Source organism: Bidens hawaiensis, unplaced genomic scaffold (assembly GCF_021521415.1).
Source record: "Bidens hawaiensis isolate Kalapana, Puna unplaced genomic scaffold, B.hawaiensis_p1.1 tig00033545_1, whole genome shotgun sequence".
Classification (NCBI taxonomy): Eukaryota; Viridiplantae; Streptophyta; class Magnoliopsida; order Asterales; family Asteraceae; genus Bidens; species Bidens hawaiensis.
Window position 1 is genome coordinate 36,099 of NW_027495760.1, and position 15,750 is coordinate 51,848.

The 15,750-nt window shown below is 37.1% G+C and overlaps 1 long non-coding RNA gene across 1 annotated transcript; it reads left to right on the forward strand.

Moving 5' to 3' along the window:
• The first annotated feature begins 12,397 nt into the window (after positions 1-12,397).
• On the forward strand, positions 12,398-13,142 carry LOC143585068 (uncharacterized). The gene is made up of 3 exons (XR_013144486.1): positions 12,398-12,850; positions 12,917-12,989; positions 13,077-13,142. It is a non-coding gene; the product is annotated as an uncharacterized LOC143585068 (long non-coding RNA).
• The last annotated feature ends 2,608 nt before the right edge of the window (positions 13,143-15,750 follow it).

Consider the following 15,750-nt stretch of genomic DNA (forward strand, 5'->3'; position numbering starts at 1 on the left):
TTGAGTCTTTTCTTCTGTTTAATCTAGCCGTTTGCTTTTGTGATGTCTTATCTTTTGAGCTGTTGACCTAATCTGCTTTATGTCTGAAAAGTTACTTTCGGCGCAGCATGCGCACCAACCCCATTGGTTGGCAGAAAAAGTGACTGACATTATCTTTGGAGATCTGCTTTTTCCATGCTTAACCAGTACCTTTATCTGACCCGCCCATGCCTGTTTACTGTTCCCTGTCAGCTTTCTCTTGTCCCCTGCAGCTGCCATATCTTTTGATATCTTTTGCTTTTTGGAGATCTTTTCCCCTTTTCTAGGGATTGTGTTCCCTAGGGTTTCTCTATAAATAATAATGTTATTTTCCTAACACTACACACACAAAACACTTAATCTCTCCTGTTCTCTCTTGCTCCTTGCTCTCTCTGCCGTCTTCCTCTCTGCCTCCGTCTTCCTCCCTGTTCTGCCTTGCTTTTCCGGTAATATATATTATATATAATAATTTACTTATTAATTATGCTAACTTATAATCAAGACTTAAAACAAATCATTAAAACAATAATCTTATTTATAGGTTAACTTGTGCTTGTTTAAAGTTGGTTCTTGCTTTATCTTACACCGCATCGTTTATCAAGTGAGTAATCTCGTACCTAATCCCTTTTTGCTTTTAATGTTTTGGGATGTTCATGTGTTCATACAAACTTAGAGTCTTAAACTGTTTATGAACTTTAGTCGCGCAGTATCCCATGTGTTGAGGACGTAGACTTGGCTGTTTATTTGTATGTGTGGATCATTAACCGTCTTGTCGGTCTATTCCGCAGTTCTCATGGTACCATTAGATGAACACGGGAGAACTATCGTTTATGATTTTCTCTTTTGTTTACACATGCACAGTTTGTCTTGTTTGTGAGCTCAATTGTGAGCACTGGCAGTCTATGAATCTTAGAGTTGGTCCCGATCAGATTACACCCTTGTTGAAAACCAGACATACACATGTTGCGCGCAGATTTATTGTTATCTATGTATTGTATTAAACTTGATTTCTCACCAACACGCAAGTGTTTGACGTTTTATTTTAACACATGTTCAGGTTTGCAGTAGCTGTTTTGGAGCTTGAGGACACGTAGGAAGTTTTCTTTATTTTGGACCTAGATTAAAATGTATCAAGACAAGTTATGGCTGTTCGAATATTATGATTTATAATATATTGATTTATGATGATTTATGTCTACTTTGCGCGTGCGCGAATGAATGTATTTATTAAATATTGACACCCAATAGTGTCACGAGTAATGAAACAATATGTGGCGCCCCGATGTATAATCCGCCTTTGGTCGGGGTGTTACAGATTGGTATCAGAGCTACGTGACTTTAGGATAGGTGGTTAGACGTAACGGCCTAGAATACCTAAGAGTCCCTTCTCGCGCATGAGAGAAATCTCATGTTTGCGCGCTTATTGTTAATTACTCGTTATTTATGAATATGCTCGCGCTTGCGCAGTATATGATTTTATGTTCTATTCCGCGATATTTCGATTTTTGTTGAATTTCGATTTTTATTGATTTTACTTACATACTCGTTTGTTGGATTTGAAAATCCGAAAAGTCATGGTGATACATGAATAGTTGATTTTCAATTTCCATTTACGATTATGTTATGAGGTTGGAGACTTGAAAAGTCATGGTGATACATGAATTGTCACTCTCCAATACTCATTTTCTTGTATATTTTATATTGAAGATTGAAAAGTCATGGTGATACATGAATCGTCAATCTCCAATACTCGTTTGCTCGTATATTTTAAATTGGGAATTCGGAAAGTCATGGTGATACATGAATTGTCGATTTCTTGATTCGAATTTGTTACCTTTATTAAAGTCTGCATTTAGGGTCATTTATTTTACTTTAACTTTTGACAGTAACTGACTCCGTGAAACCAAGCTTTTCGAGGTTATACTTTGCGCTAAAACCAAGATATTAACTAAAATTAAAACTTTTATAGAATGCCTCCGCTATCAGCTCGCCATCTCAAGAAGAAAGAAGCCGCGCGCAGACGTTCGCTGCAACGTTCCCAGGAAATGGCCACCGCAATAGCCCAAGCTTTGAGCCAAAACAATACCAACACCTCTGGTTACAACATTAAATCCTTCAACGCGGGTAACCCTCCAAAGTTCACAGGTCTTGAAGGAGCCACCGTGATGCTCCAGTGGCTTGAGAAAATAGAAAACACTTTCCTCCACACCCAATGCCCCTCAGACAGACGAACCCTGTATGCTTCCAGTGTCCTGGAATCTAGAGCGCTTACATGGTGGAATGGAGTAGCTCATGCGCGTGGCGCAGAAGCTGCTTCCAGCATGCTCTGGGAGGAATTTAAGGAAATTCTGACGCCAGAATTCTGCCCTCCCAACGAAGTTAAGCGCTTGGAGGAAGAATTCTGGAACTTGAAGCAATACAGCGGTGAAGCGCGCGAGTACGCGACGCGTTTCCATGAACTAAGCCTGCTTGTCCCTCACCTTGTTACCCCTTCCCGCCGAGCTATAGAGAAATTCCTTGGGGGTCTCCCCATGGAAATTCAAGATTCTGTATGGGCCAGGAACCCACTAACCCTCTCTGACGCCATCGAATTGGCCGCTGTGCTCAGCGACAACCATGTCAGAGCAGGAACCCTGTTCCTGCGGGGAGCTGAGAAGACCAAACCTACCAAATCTGCCCCTGAACCAACAGAAACCAAACCAGAACCCTCAAACCATAACCAGAAACGTAGGCGCAGACAAGCTTACGCGCTTACCAGCCCGCCCATAGTCCAGCAACCCGCCTACCAACCTCCAGTATACGCGCCTAACCCTCTGTCAGCCTACCCAACTCCCCCTATAGTCCACAACTATGCCTTAACCAATCCAGCACTCCCTGCCCCGCCAACTAAGAAACCTTACACAGGAAACCATCCCTTCTGCCCAACCTGTAGACTTCACCACCCACCTCAAGTCCCATGTCGACTTTGTAACCGATGTGGCCGCGCTGGTCACCTTACAGAAAACTGTAGAGTCCTTCCCGCCAATCCAATTGCGCCGACACCACCAGTCTACCCGCAGAACCCACAACCAATCTACCCTAACCCACGACCCAGGTCGTGCTATAACTGCGGTGATCCCAGTCATTTCCGGAACGCATGCCCGAGACTACAAGTTCAGATTACGCAAGCAAATCCGGTGAACCAGATTTCGAACCAAGTGACACGCGGACGAGCTTTTAACATAACCGCGCACCAAGCGCAAGCGAATAATGACGTAGTTAATGGTACATTTTTACTTAACGGATTTTATGCTTCTGTACTTTTTGATACTGGCGCCGATCGAAGTTTTATCTCTCGCGCCTTTGAGCAGAAGCTTGCGCGACCGCGCGATAACTTAAAAGAAGATTTTTCAGTTGAATTGGCTAATGGCGAAACTGTTTTAATTAACTCGGTGATTAAAGATTGCACGCTTAACCTTAACGAAAACGATTTTCTAATCGATCTCATCCCCATGCCTCTTGGAAGTTTTGATGTTATCATTGGTATGGACTGGCTTTCGAAGAATCGCGCCGAAGTTATTTGCGCCAAGAAGATGATTCGCATACCTCGAGAAAATGGTGATCTTCATATCTACGGCGAGAAACCCTCCCGCGGTCTTAAACTTATGTCTTGCGCCGAAGCCCGAAGGCTCATGCGGAAAAGGTGTATTGCATTCTTAGCCCATGTGGTTAAACCTGCTGAAGAAAAGAAGAAGCTTCGCGATATCCCTGTTGCGCGTGATTTTCCTGAAGTTTTTCCTGATGATCTTCCTGGTATCCCTCCCGCTCGTGAAGTCGAGTTCCGTATTGATCTTGTCCCTGGTGCTTCCCCCGTAGCTAAATCTCCTTACCGTCTTGCGCCCGCTGAGATGCAAGAATTGGCAAGCCAACTTCAAGAGTTGACTGCTAAAGGATTCATTCGCCCTAGCTCTTCGCCCTGGGGTGCTCCGGTGTTGTTCGTTAAAAAGAAAGATGGATCGTTTCGCATGTGTATTGATTACCGCGAGTTGAACAAACTCACCATTAAGAACCGGTATCCCTTACCGCGTATTGACGACCTCTTTGATCAACTCCAAGGTGCCTCTTGTTTTTCCAAGATTGATCTCCGCTCTGGCTATCACCAGTTGCGCATCCGCGATGAAGATGTTCCCAAGATTGCTTTTCGTACTCGCTATGGCCATTTTGAATTCTTGGTCATGTCCTTCGGTTTAACCAACGCACCCGCCGTTTTCATGGATCTAATGAATCGGGTGTGTAGGCCTTTCTTAGATAAATTCGTGATTGTGTTTATCGATGACGTTCTGATTTATTCTAAGACCAAGGCCGAGCATGAGCAACATCTCCGATTGGTATTGCAAAAGCTTAGAGCCGAGCAGCTCTATGCTAAGCTTTCCAAGTGTGAATTTTGGTCTGATGAAGTACAGTTTCTTGGTCATGTTGTAAACAAGATGGGTATTCATGTCGACCCATCCAAGATTGAAGCAATCAAGAACTGGATTACGCCGACCACTCCTTCTGAAATCCGTTCCTTTCTGGGCTTAGCTGGTTATTACCGGCGATTTATTTCGAACTTCTCGAAGATCGCTTTGCCTTTAACAGCTCTAACGCACAAAGGTAAACCGTATATTTGGGGCTCGAAACAAGAAGAAGCCTTTCTAACGCTCAAGCATTTGTTGTGTGAAGCTCCTGTCCTTGCGTTACCTGAGGGTAATGAAGATTTTGTCGTGTATTGCGATGCATCCAACCAAGGTCTCGGTTGTGTTCTTATGCAACGAGGCAAGGTTATCGCTTACGCATCAAGGCAACTTAAGGTTCATGAAAAGAATTATACAACTCACGATCTCGAACTTGGTGCAGTTGTTTTTGCCTTGAAGATCTGGAGACACTACCTTTATGGTACTAAGTGTATCCTCTACACTGACCATAAAAGCCTTCAGCATATTTTTGATCAGAAGGAACTCAATATGAGGCAACGCCGATGGAACGAACTCATCAGCGATTACGATTGTGAGATCCGGTATCATCCTGGTAAGGCTAATGTGGTAGCCGATGCGCTCAGCCGAAAACCCTGCCAGCTTAACTGTATCTTGCCGCGCACGCAGCTTCACTTTGCGCCGATCCAAAGCAACCTTGAATCGCGCATTCGTGACGCGCAGCGCGCATCCATCAGTAATGGTAACCTTCGCGCCGAGTTAGCGTGTGGCGCGGAAGCGCATTTTGTCCCTAATCTGAGTGGAATTCTCTGCTATCTTAATCGCATCTGGATTCCCTTTGATGAGGATCTTCGCGCTGATATCCTGAGTGAAGCGCACAAATCTCGGTATTCTATTCATCCTGGCGCTGATAAGATGTACAAGGATTTGCGCATTACTTATTGGTGGCCCGGTATGAAGAAGGATATTGTTGTGTTCGTAGCTAAATGCCTGACTTGTTCTAAAGTAAAAGCTGAACACCAACGCCCATCTGGTTTGCTCGAACAACCAGAAATTCCTACGTGGAAATGGGAAGGTATAGCGATGGACTTTATTACCAAGTTACCTTTGACAGCAAGCAAACATGATAGCATTTGGGTAATAGTGGATCGTTTGACTAAGTCTGCTCACTTTCTGCCCATTCGTGAAAACTACCGTGTTGAGCATCTCGCGCAGCTTTATGTCAAGGAAATTGTCTGCCGCCATGGTACTCCTTTGAGCATCATATCCGATCGCGATGGCCGTTTTATATCTCGCTTTTGGAAATCTCTCCAATCTGCGCTAGGAACTCGCTTGGACATGAGTACGGCATATCATCCTCAGACTGACGGTCAGTCTGAGCGAACTATTCAAACTCTTGAGGATATGCTCCGATCTTGTGTTCTTGATTTTGGAGGTAATTGGGATTCACACCTGCCTTTGATTGAGTTCTCTTATAATAACAGCTATCATTCCAGTATCGGTATGGCCCCATTTGAAGCACTTTACGGTCGTAAGTGCCGCTCCCCGATTTGTTGGAGCGAAGTGGGAGAAGCTCAAATCACAGGACCCGAACTTGTTCAAGAGACAACCGATAAAATCGCCAAGATCCGTGATCATCTGCTGACTGCCAGAAGCCGACAGAAGAGTTACGCAGATCGCAGGCGAAAGCCTCTCGAATTTCAAGTTGGTGATCTTGTTCTCCTCAAAGTGTCGCCCTGGAAGGGTGTTGTCCGCTTTGGGAAGAAAGGTAAGCTTGCTCATCGATATGTTGGACCATTTAAGATTCTCGCGCGTGTAGGAAAAGTTGCCTACAGACTTGACCTGCCGCCCGCGCTCAGTAATGTGCATCCAACGTTCCATGTATCCAATCTCAAGAAGTGTTTAGCCGACGAGAACCTTCACATTCCACTTGATGAAGTTCAAGTTGATGAATCCATGCATTTCGTTGAGAAGCCTGTTGAGATTATGGATCGCGAGGTTAAGCAAACCAAGCGCAGTCGCATCCCTATCGTGAAAATTCGCTGGGAGTCCAAGCGCGGAGCCGAGTTTACATGGGAAAGGGAAGATCAAATGAAGATCAAGTACCCGCACCTGTTCTCTGCGCAACCTACTTCGAGATAAATTTCGGGACGAAATTTCTTAAAGTAGGGGAGACTGTGACATCTGCCCCGATCCGACCCGACCCAGGTACCCGTTCCTCTGACCCGATCTCTTTCTTTTATGATTTAATATTTATTTATACTTATATTTTACTTTTAATAATAATATATATATTTTCCTTCCTGCCTCTTTCTCTCTCTTTCTTTCCGCCGTCCCGTCATTCTTCTTCTCTCTTTCCGCCTTCTTTTCCCTCTTGTCGCCGTCCCGCCCTTACGCCTGGTTTCCCTCTTTTTCTTCTAACTCTTTGCTTGTCCTTTGTTCCTTTCCGCCTAAGGTTGTCTGCGCAGCTCCACGCGCCAGACTCCTTACAAGGAAGCCTGCGTGAAGACCACCTGTTACTGCGATACGCGAGACGAACTGTCCCCGCAGCGCGCTAAGGATTTTAGTTCTTCCCGCGGCGCGCTATGGATACCGTTCTTCCCGCGACGCGCTAAGGAATATAGTTCTTCTCGCGACGCGCTTAGAATTGAAGTTCTTCCCGCGGCGCGCTTAGAAATGTAGTTCTTCCCGCGACGCGTTAAGGTTGGTTCTGTCTGCCTTCGCGCTCGCGCGCTCTTGACCTTCTGTGGCTGCCTTCGCGCTCAAGCTTTCTCGCGCTGTCTTGAGTCTTTTCTTCTGTTTAATCTAGCCGTTTGCTTTTGTGATGTCTTATCTTTTGAGCTGTTGACCTAATCTGCTTTATGTCTGAAAAGTTACTTTCGGCGCAGCATGCGCACCAACCCCATTGGTTGGCAGAAAAAGTGACTGACATTATCTTTGGAGATCTGCTTTTTCCATGCTTGACCAGTACCTTTATCTGACCCGCCCATGCCTGTTTACTGTTCCCTGTCAGCTTTCTCTTGTCCCCTGCAGCTGCCATATCTTTTGATATCTTTTGCTTTCGGGATCTTTTGCTTTTTGGAGATCTTTTCCCCTTTTCTAGGGATTGTGTTCCCTAGGGTTTCTCTATAAATAATAATGTTATTTTCCTAACACTACACACACAAAACACTTAATCTCTCCTGTTCTCTCTTGCTCCTTGCTCTCTCTGCCGTCTTCCTCTCTGCCTCCGTCTTCCTCCCTGTTCTGCCTTGCTTTTCCGGTAATATATATTATATATAATAATTTACTTATTAATTATGCTAACTTATAATCAAGACTTAAAACAAATCATTAAAACAATAATCTTATTTATAGGTTAACTTGTGCTTGTTTAAAGTTGGTTCTTGCTTTATCTTACACCGCATCGTTTATCAAGTGAGTAATCTCGTACCTAATCCCTTTTTGCTTTTAATGTTTTGGGATGTTCATGTGTTCATACAAACTTAGAGTCTTAAACTGTTTATGAACTTTAGTCGCGCAGTATCCCATGTGTTGAGGACGTAGACTTGGCTGTTTATTTGTATGTGTGGATCATTAACCGTCTTGTCGGTCTATTCCGCAGTTCTCATGGTACCATTAGATGAACACGGGAGAACTATCGTTTATGATTTTCTCTTTTGTTTACACATGCACAGTTTGTCTTGTTTGTGAGCTCAATTGTGAGCACTGGCAGTCTATGAATCTTAGAGTTGGTCCCGATCAGATTACACCCTTGTTGAAAACCAGACATACACATGTTGCGCGCAGATTTATTGTTATCTATGTATTGTATTAAACTTGATTTCTCACCAACACGCAAGTGTTTGACGTTTTATTTTAACACATGTTCAGGTTTGCAGTAGCTGTTTTGGAGCTTGAGGACACGTAGGAAGTTTTCTTTATTTTGGACCTAGATTAAAATGTATCAAGACAAGTTATGGCTGTTCGAATATTATGATTTATAATATATTGATTTATGATGATTTATGTCTACTTTGCGCGTGCGCGAATGAATGTATTTATTAAATATTGACACCCAATAGTGTCACGAGTAATGAAACAATATGTGGCGCCCCGATGTATAATCCGCCTTTGGTCGGGGTGTTACAGAAATAATCTTCATTTTTCCTCTTTCCTAGAAAACAATATGAGAACAATAACACTTTTAACCCAAAAAACCAAATAACAAAATGGGCGATATAAACACAAGAAAAATATAAACCTTAGAAACAAAGATAATCATTTTTGCTTGGTGGTGGTATGATAGTGTAAGAATTCTTGTGTGAAAGTGAAGTATTTATACATAAATAGTAAAGTATTTGAATTTTGGGAGACTTGAATAAATAAGGAATGTATATACGAAATTAATTAAGAACCAAGAATTATGGAATTTTAATTACTTTAAAGCATGGACAAAAATTAGGGGATGATGATTAATTGTTTTTCAAATTTTGAATTACTAAAATGTAATGTTGTTAAATTATATTATAAGTACAAATTAATTAAATCAATATCTTTAAATCTAGACTATATATATTTAAACAAATATCAACCTCATATACATCAATTACATCAATTGCATTTTATAATACTTCAATGACAAAATATAAATTTAAAATCAACCTCATATATTTAAATCATTAATTGCTAAATTTAGAATAAGTCAATTGGTCAACATACGTATTTATAGTAAACCTTATGGATGCTTAGTCAAATAGTTAATCAAATAATAATTAATAATTAATTAGAATATAGAAATTCCATAATTAAATATTCCTTCTGTTATGTTTTTAAAAGGTTTTAAATTTAAATTTTCAGAATGGTAGATATGATGAAATTGACATTTGTGGATGGTTCTTATTATTTTATTCTTAAAGGTTTGCTTAATAGTTATGCATAGTATAATTGTTGATATAAGTAAAATTTTATATTTATGTGAGTCAATCGATAAATTTCATAAATTTTCAGAAATATAATATTAGAACCAATTATACTAAACTTAAATCCGTAATATATGTATATTGAATACTGTTGATGAAATATAAATTAATTATCAAAATTATCTATTATCTAAAATACATTAAATTGAATAGTTAATGTGACATGACTTTAATTTTTCTGGTAATACACTATTTTAAGAGAAATGTTAAATAGTAATTACCTCACCAAAATGAATAAGTATTTGACCTGTTATTTTTAATATGATATAATTTAGTAGTGATAATTTCATAAATATCATTATTTGCCTAGAAATTCCCCAAAATGAATATAATTAGTCGGAGTCAAAAGTATGAATTATAATTATTGACTTGAAAGATAATTATAAAAGATTCAAGATTAAAATTAAATTAAATATGAAAGAGAATAATTAAAGATAATTTATTGTATCTTATTTAAATATATTATAGATTTATTTTATTAAGATGGAAATTAGAGAAGTGATAGATATACATGGAATGTTTATTCAACAACCAATATGAAGATGGGAAATGGACTTAAAGCCTATTGCTTTAATAGTATACTTAAATTATTATTATTATTATTATTATTATTATTATATCCTTTCTTTGAGTTAAGAGAAATTCAATTTTAACTTTACATTTGCTGGTAATAGTCCATTACTATAGATCAATAAGTTATAGTTCAGATTAATATAATCCGGTCTTTTTTAATGAATCTATAATATATATAAACAAAAACATAAAAATCCTATGTGTCGCTATGTGGTCAGATTGTTTCATTAAACCCAGATATTTCTTAAACGGGTTATAACATCTCATTAAATTAAAAACTAATCTCACCAATATTTGATATAAAAATCCTATAAAGTAGAGATATAAATTAATATCTGGTTTATTTAAAAAAAAGATATATATAAGTTATAATTAAAAAACCTATTTTATAGTAAAAAAAATAAACGGCTATTGGGGCTCATCAAACCCATATAACTTTTAAACCGGGTTATAATATCTCATTTATTTGTGAAACAATTTATCATCAAAGCATAAGTATATTATTAACTTTTATATAATAAAAAAGATAAAATTTTAAAAAATAAATAAATATTAAAAACAAATAATATAAAACAACCCCGTAATACAGAAATAAAAACTAGTTATTAAATAAACTATAAACGAAAGTTAAATTTAGAGGTGCATTTGCTTTTTATATTATATCACTCAAAGATTCTTTTTCTTCATTTGCGTCTCTCGTTAAACCATTTACATATAAATAATATAGAGTGTATGATTCTTTAAGCAAGTTATAAATATAATAATACACCTTTTAAAATATGTTAAAAAATCACAATTTACAGGTTGTATATTACAAAGTTGATGTATGCATCAATTGGTTTAGTGATGACGTGAAGTTGGTATGTGTATCAAGCTTTATTAGTTTGACAACGTTATTAAAATTTGGTTATTTATTAATATTTGTGTTATCATATATTTTTCTAAATACGATACACTTCGGACTCTGATCATAGTTGACATTTGACAGCACTATTTGATTGAATTTTCGTGAGCATACCAATGAAATATTTCATTCTAAGAGTGTTATGTACTTAATTCACAAGAGATACGCATACCAATCAAGTTTCTTTAAAATCTATAGATACTAGCGAGTTAGTCGAACTCGACTCGCTAAAATTCGACTCAGATAGGCCTAAATGAACTAGATCTAAGCTTGAATGTAATTTATTTGAATACTAACTATAGATACTAACTGGAGTTAACCCTCGAGCTTAGTAGATACTAAGCTTCACTTGTTTGTTTTACATCATTTATTTCTCTAGCATTTATACATGACTTTTTTTTTAAAAAATATTTCGATTCACTAGTTTATATGATGTCTAACTATTCATCTCAAATCTTAGTCCTCATATTTTTTAACCCTTTCATACATGTATTATTTTTACATAGTTGCATAATTCTTAATGACATAGAGTTAAAAGACGATAATACTCCTTACATCTTACATGTCTGAGACATGACAAAACCATTACAATGGTTAATCTTAAGGGACGAAAATTGTTTACGATGGAAACATTAATGACCCAAATGATGAAATCATCATCATCATCATCATCATCATCATCATCATCATCGTACTCAGTATATCCCACCAATAGCAAAGCTATAGTAGGGTCTGAGGAGGGTAAGATGTAGACAGCCTTACCTCTACCCCATAAGGATAGAGAGACTGCTTCCGGTGAGACCCCCGGCTCGATACCCAAATGATGAAATACATAAGATAAAAGTTTAATTTTGAAGATAACCTCGCTGGCGTAAAATTGAAGTTTACTCAAAATAAAAGAATAAAATACACAAGGTAAAATTTTAATTTGATTAGACATTATATGCATAAGAAATAGTGAAGTTCGGGTGCTGCAAGGTTCCTATCGGTTTATTTGGCGGCACCTTGTTGACCGATTTACTTTTTTTGTGTGTGTGTTGCATGTGCGCGCGTTGAATATGTGTGTTTTTTTGGTGTTTATATTTTATACTATTAACGAACGTAAACGATAATGACTAAATTCACGTCAACAAGGTGCCGTAACATTTGGTTTTATCAACGTTCAGGTTTCAATGCTTAGGTTTTAACAACGATCGAGTTTTACCAACAACAATCAGCAACGTCCGGGTTTTACTTACATAATAAATGTAAGTGATAACACTCAGGTATTACCAACGTATGAGTTTGATCACACATGGGTTTTTTTTTATTGACGACACCCGTGGGGGAAATCAGTAGTTTGGAAATAAAGGTAGCATTCCTTTCGCCGCCTCGTACTGCCGTGCGTCCGCCATCGAACCACTGTTATACCCCCACGTTTTCCGATTTCTCAGGTAATAATAACTGGCTTCCAATTCTTATAGTTTTTTACGTCACGAATTGATTTATTCCTAAAATCAACAATTAGGGTTTAAACAATTCACTTGTTGATTCATCATTTAACACGTTTACTGGTGTGATTTATAGTTGATTGAATGTATGCAGTATCCATGCTAACTGGTATTTTGTCAATTGTATATTTGAAACCATTGATAATGATAGCTAATTCATATGAATAGTTGAACTCTTTGAGGTGTAGAACAGAAAGAAACATAACATAACCTTTATCATATCAATTGATAACATACAAATAGCTGATATGGATATTAGGATTTTACTAAAGGCATTGTTATTTTTTTCACTTTTCTTACAGTCAATAGTTTAAAATGAGTTGATTTACATTACAATGCCTCAAGACTGTTTGTTACTTGCAGAGCCTGCAATTCACTCGACGGCTGACTAAGATTGGAGCCTCGTTTTTTTTCGAAAACAATGGATTCTAAACACACCGGAGACGTGTTAAGGTAGTATTCTTTGTTGAATTGTCTTCTATTAGCATGATGAAAATGATATTCATCTTTAATGTGTAGACACTTGGAGAAACAAGATGAACTCCTCATGGATGCTTATAGATCAATGTCACATGAATTACATAAACTTCAGGTAATTTTTTTGCTATATATTATTATTATTATTATTATTATTATTATTTACTTACCGAGTATTAATCATCTTTTTAACACTTTTTAGGTAGAGGAAGAAATGCTAATGAAAACATTTTATCATCTCATGGAGACTAAAGGTCTAACCAAGAAGGCAACATTGACCACAAATCACTGCAGCTACTCACTAAATTTGTTAACTTTTTTTATATTAGAATTTTTAATGAAATTTGGGCATATCCTTTAATATTTATAGCAGAAACAAGACGGGACAAATGCTTCGGAAGAAACCGAGCCGCCCCAATCAAAAGCATTGGTTATTGTTGATGATGTGGAAAAGCAGTAAATATGTTAAACGCGGTTATGGCATTTTACTTTCTCTGAGGTCAAATGTACGTTGAGGATCGGTTTTGAGTGACTGCTTGTTCTTTATTAGCATGTAGCAACCTGGGTTTTAATGTGTTTTCATGCTAATAACTACATATTTTTTATTCAAAATATTAAAACAGGTGACACATTGTTAAGACTTCAGTTATATGTAGAGTTGGTTAGATGACTGGGCGATCGGGTTGGGTGGCGTGCCTACTGCCTAAACATGGCTGGGTGGGTTTATACAAATCATTTTAATGGGCCGGGTTGACTGTTCTTTTATTTTATAACTTGTGTTAATCATTCTTAAAAAAACCTATCCTTCCATAATAATATTATAAACATTTACTCTATAATCATAGTACTGTTTCAAGTATAAGTTAAAATGGTTTCAAAGGTTGAATGTATTAGAGATGGAGTATCTGATTTATCTATTAAACTTAAAAATGAATTATATTGACAGATTATTATTTTAAAAATATGTCTTTCCATTTATATTAGAGAGATGAGATACTAAAGGAGCTTAGTAGGCCATGGTTTGTGGAATATGGTACAATGCTTTCATTAGTTTCTCTATCAAACAAACACTTGTAGTCATTCATTCCAATTTCTATCCTTTCTTTTAACAAACAAACAAATGGCCTACTAATATCCCATCAAAAGTATGGTACAGAAAGAGTGAGATGATTTTTAACGGCATCTCGAAAACTGACATCAGCCTAAGCACCTATTTTTATCCAGAAATTGGCGTTGAAGGCGCTCCAAGGTGTATCTTGTGCATATATAAATCAAAAACTATCCAGATTGCACACAAACAGTAGACGTCTACATATACTAGTCACATATCACTTCCTGTTAACATAGAAACTACAAAAGAAGTGTCATCCACATTACCATTCATATGCTTGTTGTTTCCAAATAATTGTGTAGGGTTAGTTATTGATTACTCTTGTTTATCTAACATCTCATTGACATGGATCATAATTAATCTGTGTCCAACACATTTGTAACTCAAATCAATATGCAAAGTGATTAAACAAACGCAATTGATTCTATTAACTTAGTTTGAGCATGGTATGCTTTTTCCATCTTGACAGCATATGCCTCTTCTATGTAAGGATGACAATAGGACGAGTATTGTTAATCTCTTCTACCGGAGTTAAAATTTTTATTTATTGTAGTTATATTATGTGTAAAAATATATTCAAATAACTTATTGAACGTAAATATTGAAACTTCCGATGCATAAAGCAAAAACATTGATTATTATTCATTTATTTACTAAACCTAATATTAATATATTATTTGTTTTATAAAATATGGGGGCCTTGATTTTTGGGTGGCCCAAAGCTAGAACTTGGGTTAGATATATGGTCCAACCGGCTCTGGTAGAGATGACAATTTAATCTCAGTATCATATTATTGAAAATCTATGACCCATACCCGACCATATACACGTGAACCAATTTAGGTAAACGGGTCGGCTCAACTTGATGGGTCCACGGGTTGCCCGTTTAATCCATTTTTTAAATGTTTTTTATGTAATAAGTTAAACGAGTGAGGTTTCTTATCCCAAATTTTAAACATAAAAAGGAAATTGGCATAATATTTTATAATTAAAATGTAATTCCTTTATACAAATTTGCATTTTTTGTTGTTGTAAAAATATAAATTTAAAGTATTAATCTGTGAAGAAAATAAAAATTTAAACACTTTTGGGTCAACAGGTCGCATTCAGGTTCACGTGTCTTACACGATTTTCTTAATCTAAATTTTGTTGTAAGTTGTAACCAAACCACCACCCCAATTTTGCATAATCTGAATTTGTTGATTTAACAAACAAGATTTCCAATTTATAATGTTTCTGCCCAACCCACCAACCACAATCATAACATAAAGTTTATACCAATTTGGTTAATTTATTATTGTTCACCAAATACAATCATAATAAAGATTCCTGCTGAGACACATTAAACTACATCTCAATCATTGCAATAATTTGTCATCCCTGTTGTACCTTCATGAAATAAGTGAGCTAGCTGGTTGGTATGCAGTAATGGGCCATGCCCAATTGCCTCAAATATCTACACAACACACACCTTTCCCATCATGTTATCACACCATTTTTGCTCTGGTTTTAAGTTCTTTCACTTATTTTGGGAGCTTGAGTTTTGGTATGTGATTTTTAGTAGACATATATGTCAAAGTTTACATTTTTATTGAATCTTGATTAGGGTTTCATGTATCTTGGCTAATTGGATTACTCATTGTTCTTGTTTGTGTATGTTGTTAATTACCCTTGATTATCTTTGCATAATTCCCCATATTGGATTTAGGGTTTCTGCTATATAAACAGGTTTATGTAGTTTTCTGATTATTTAAGAACTATGATG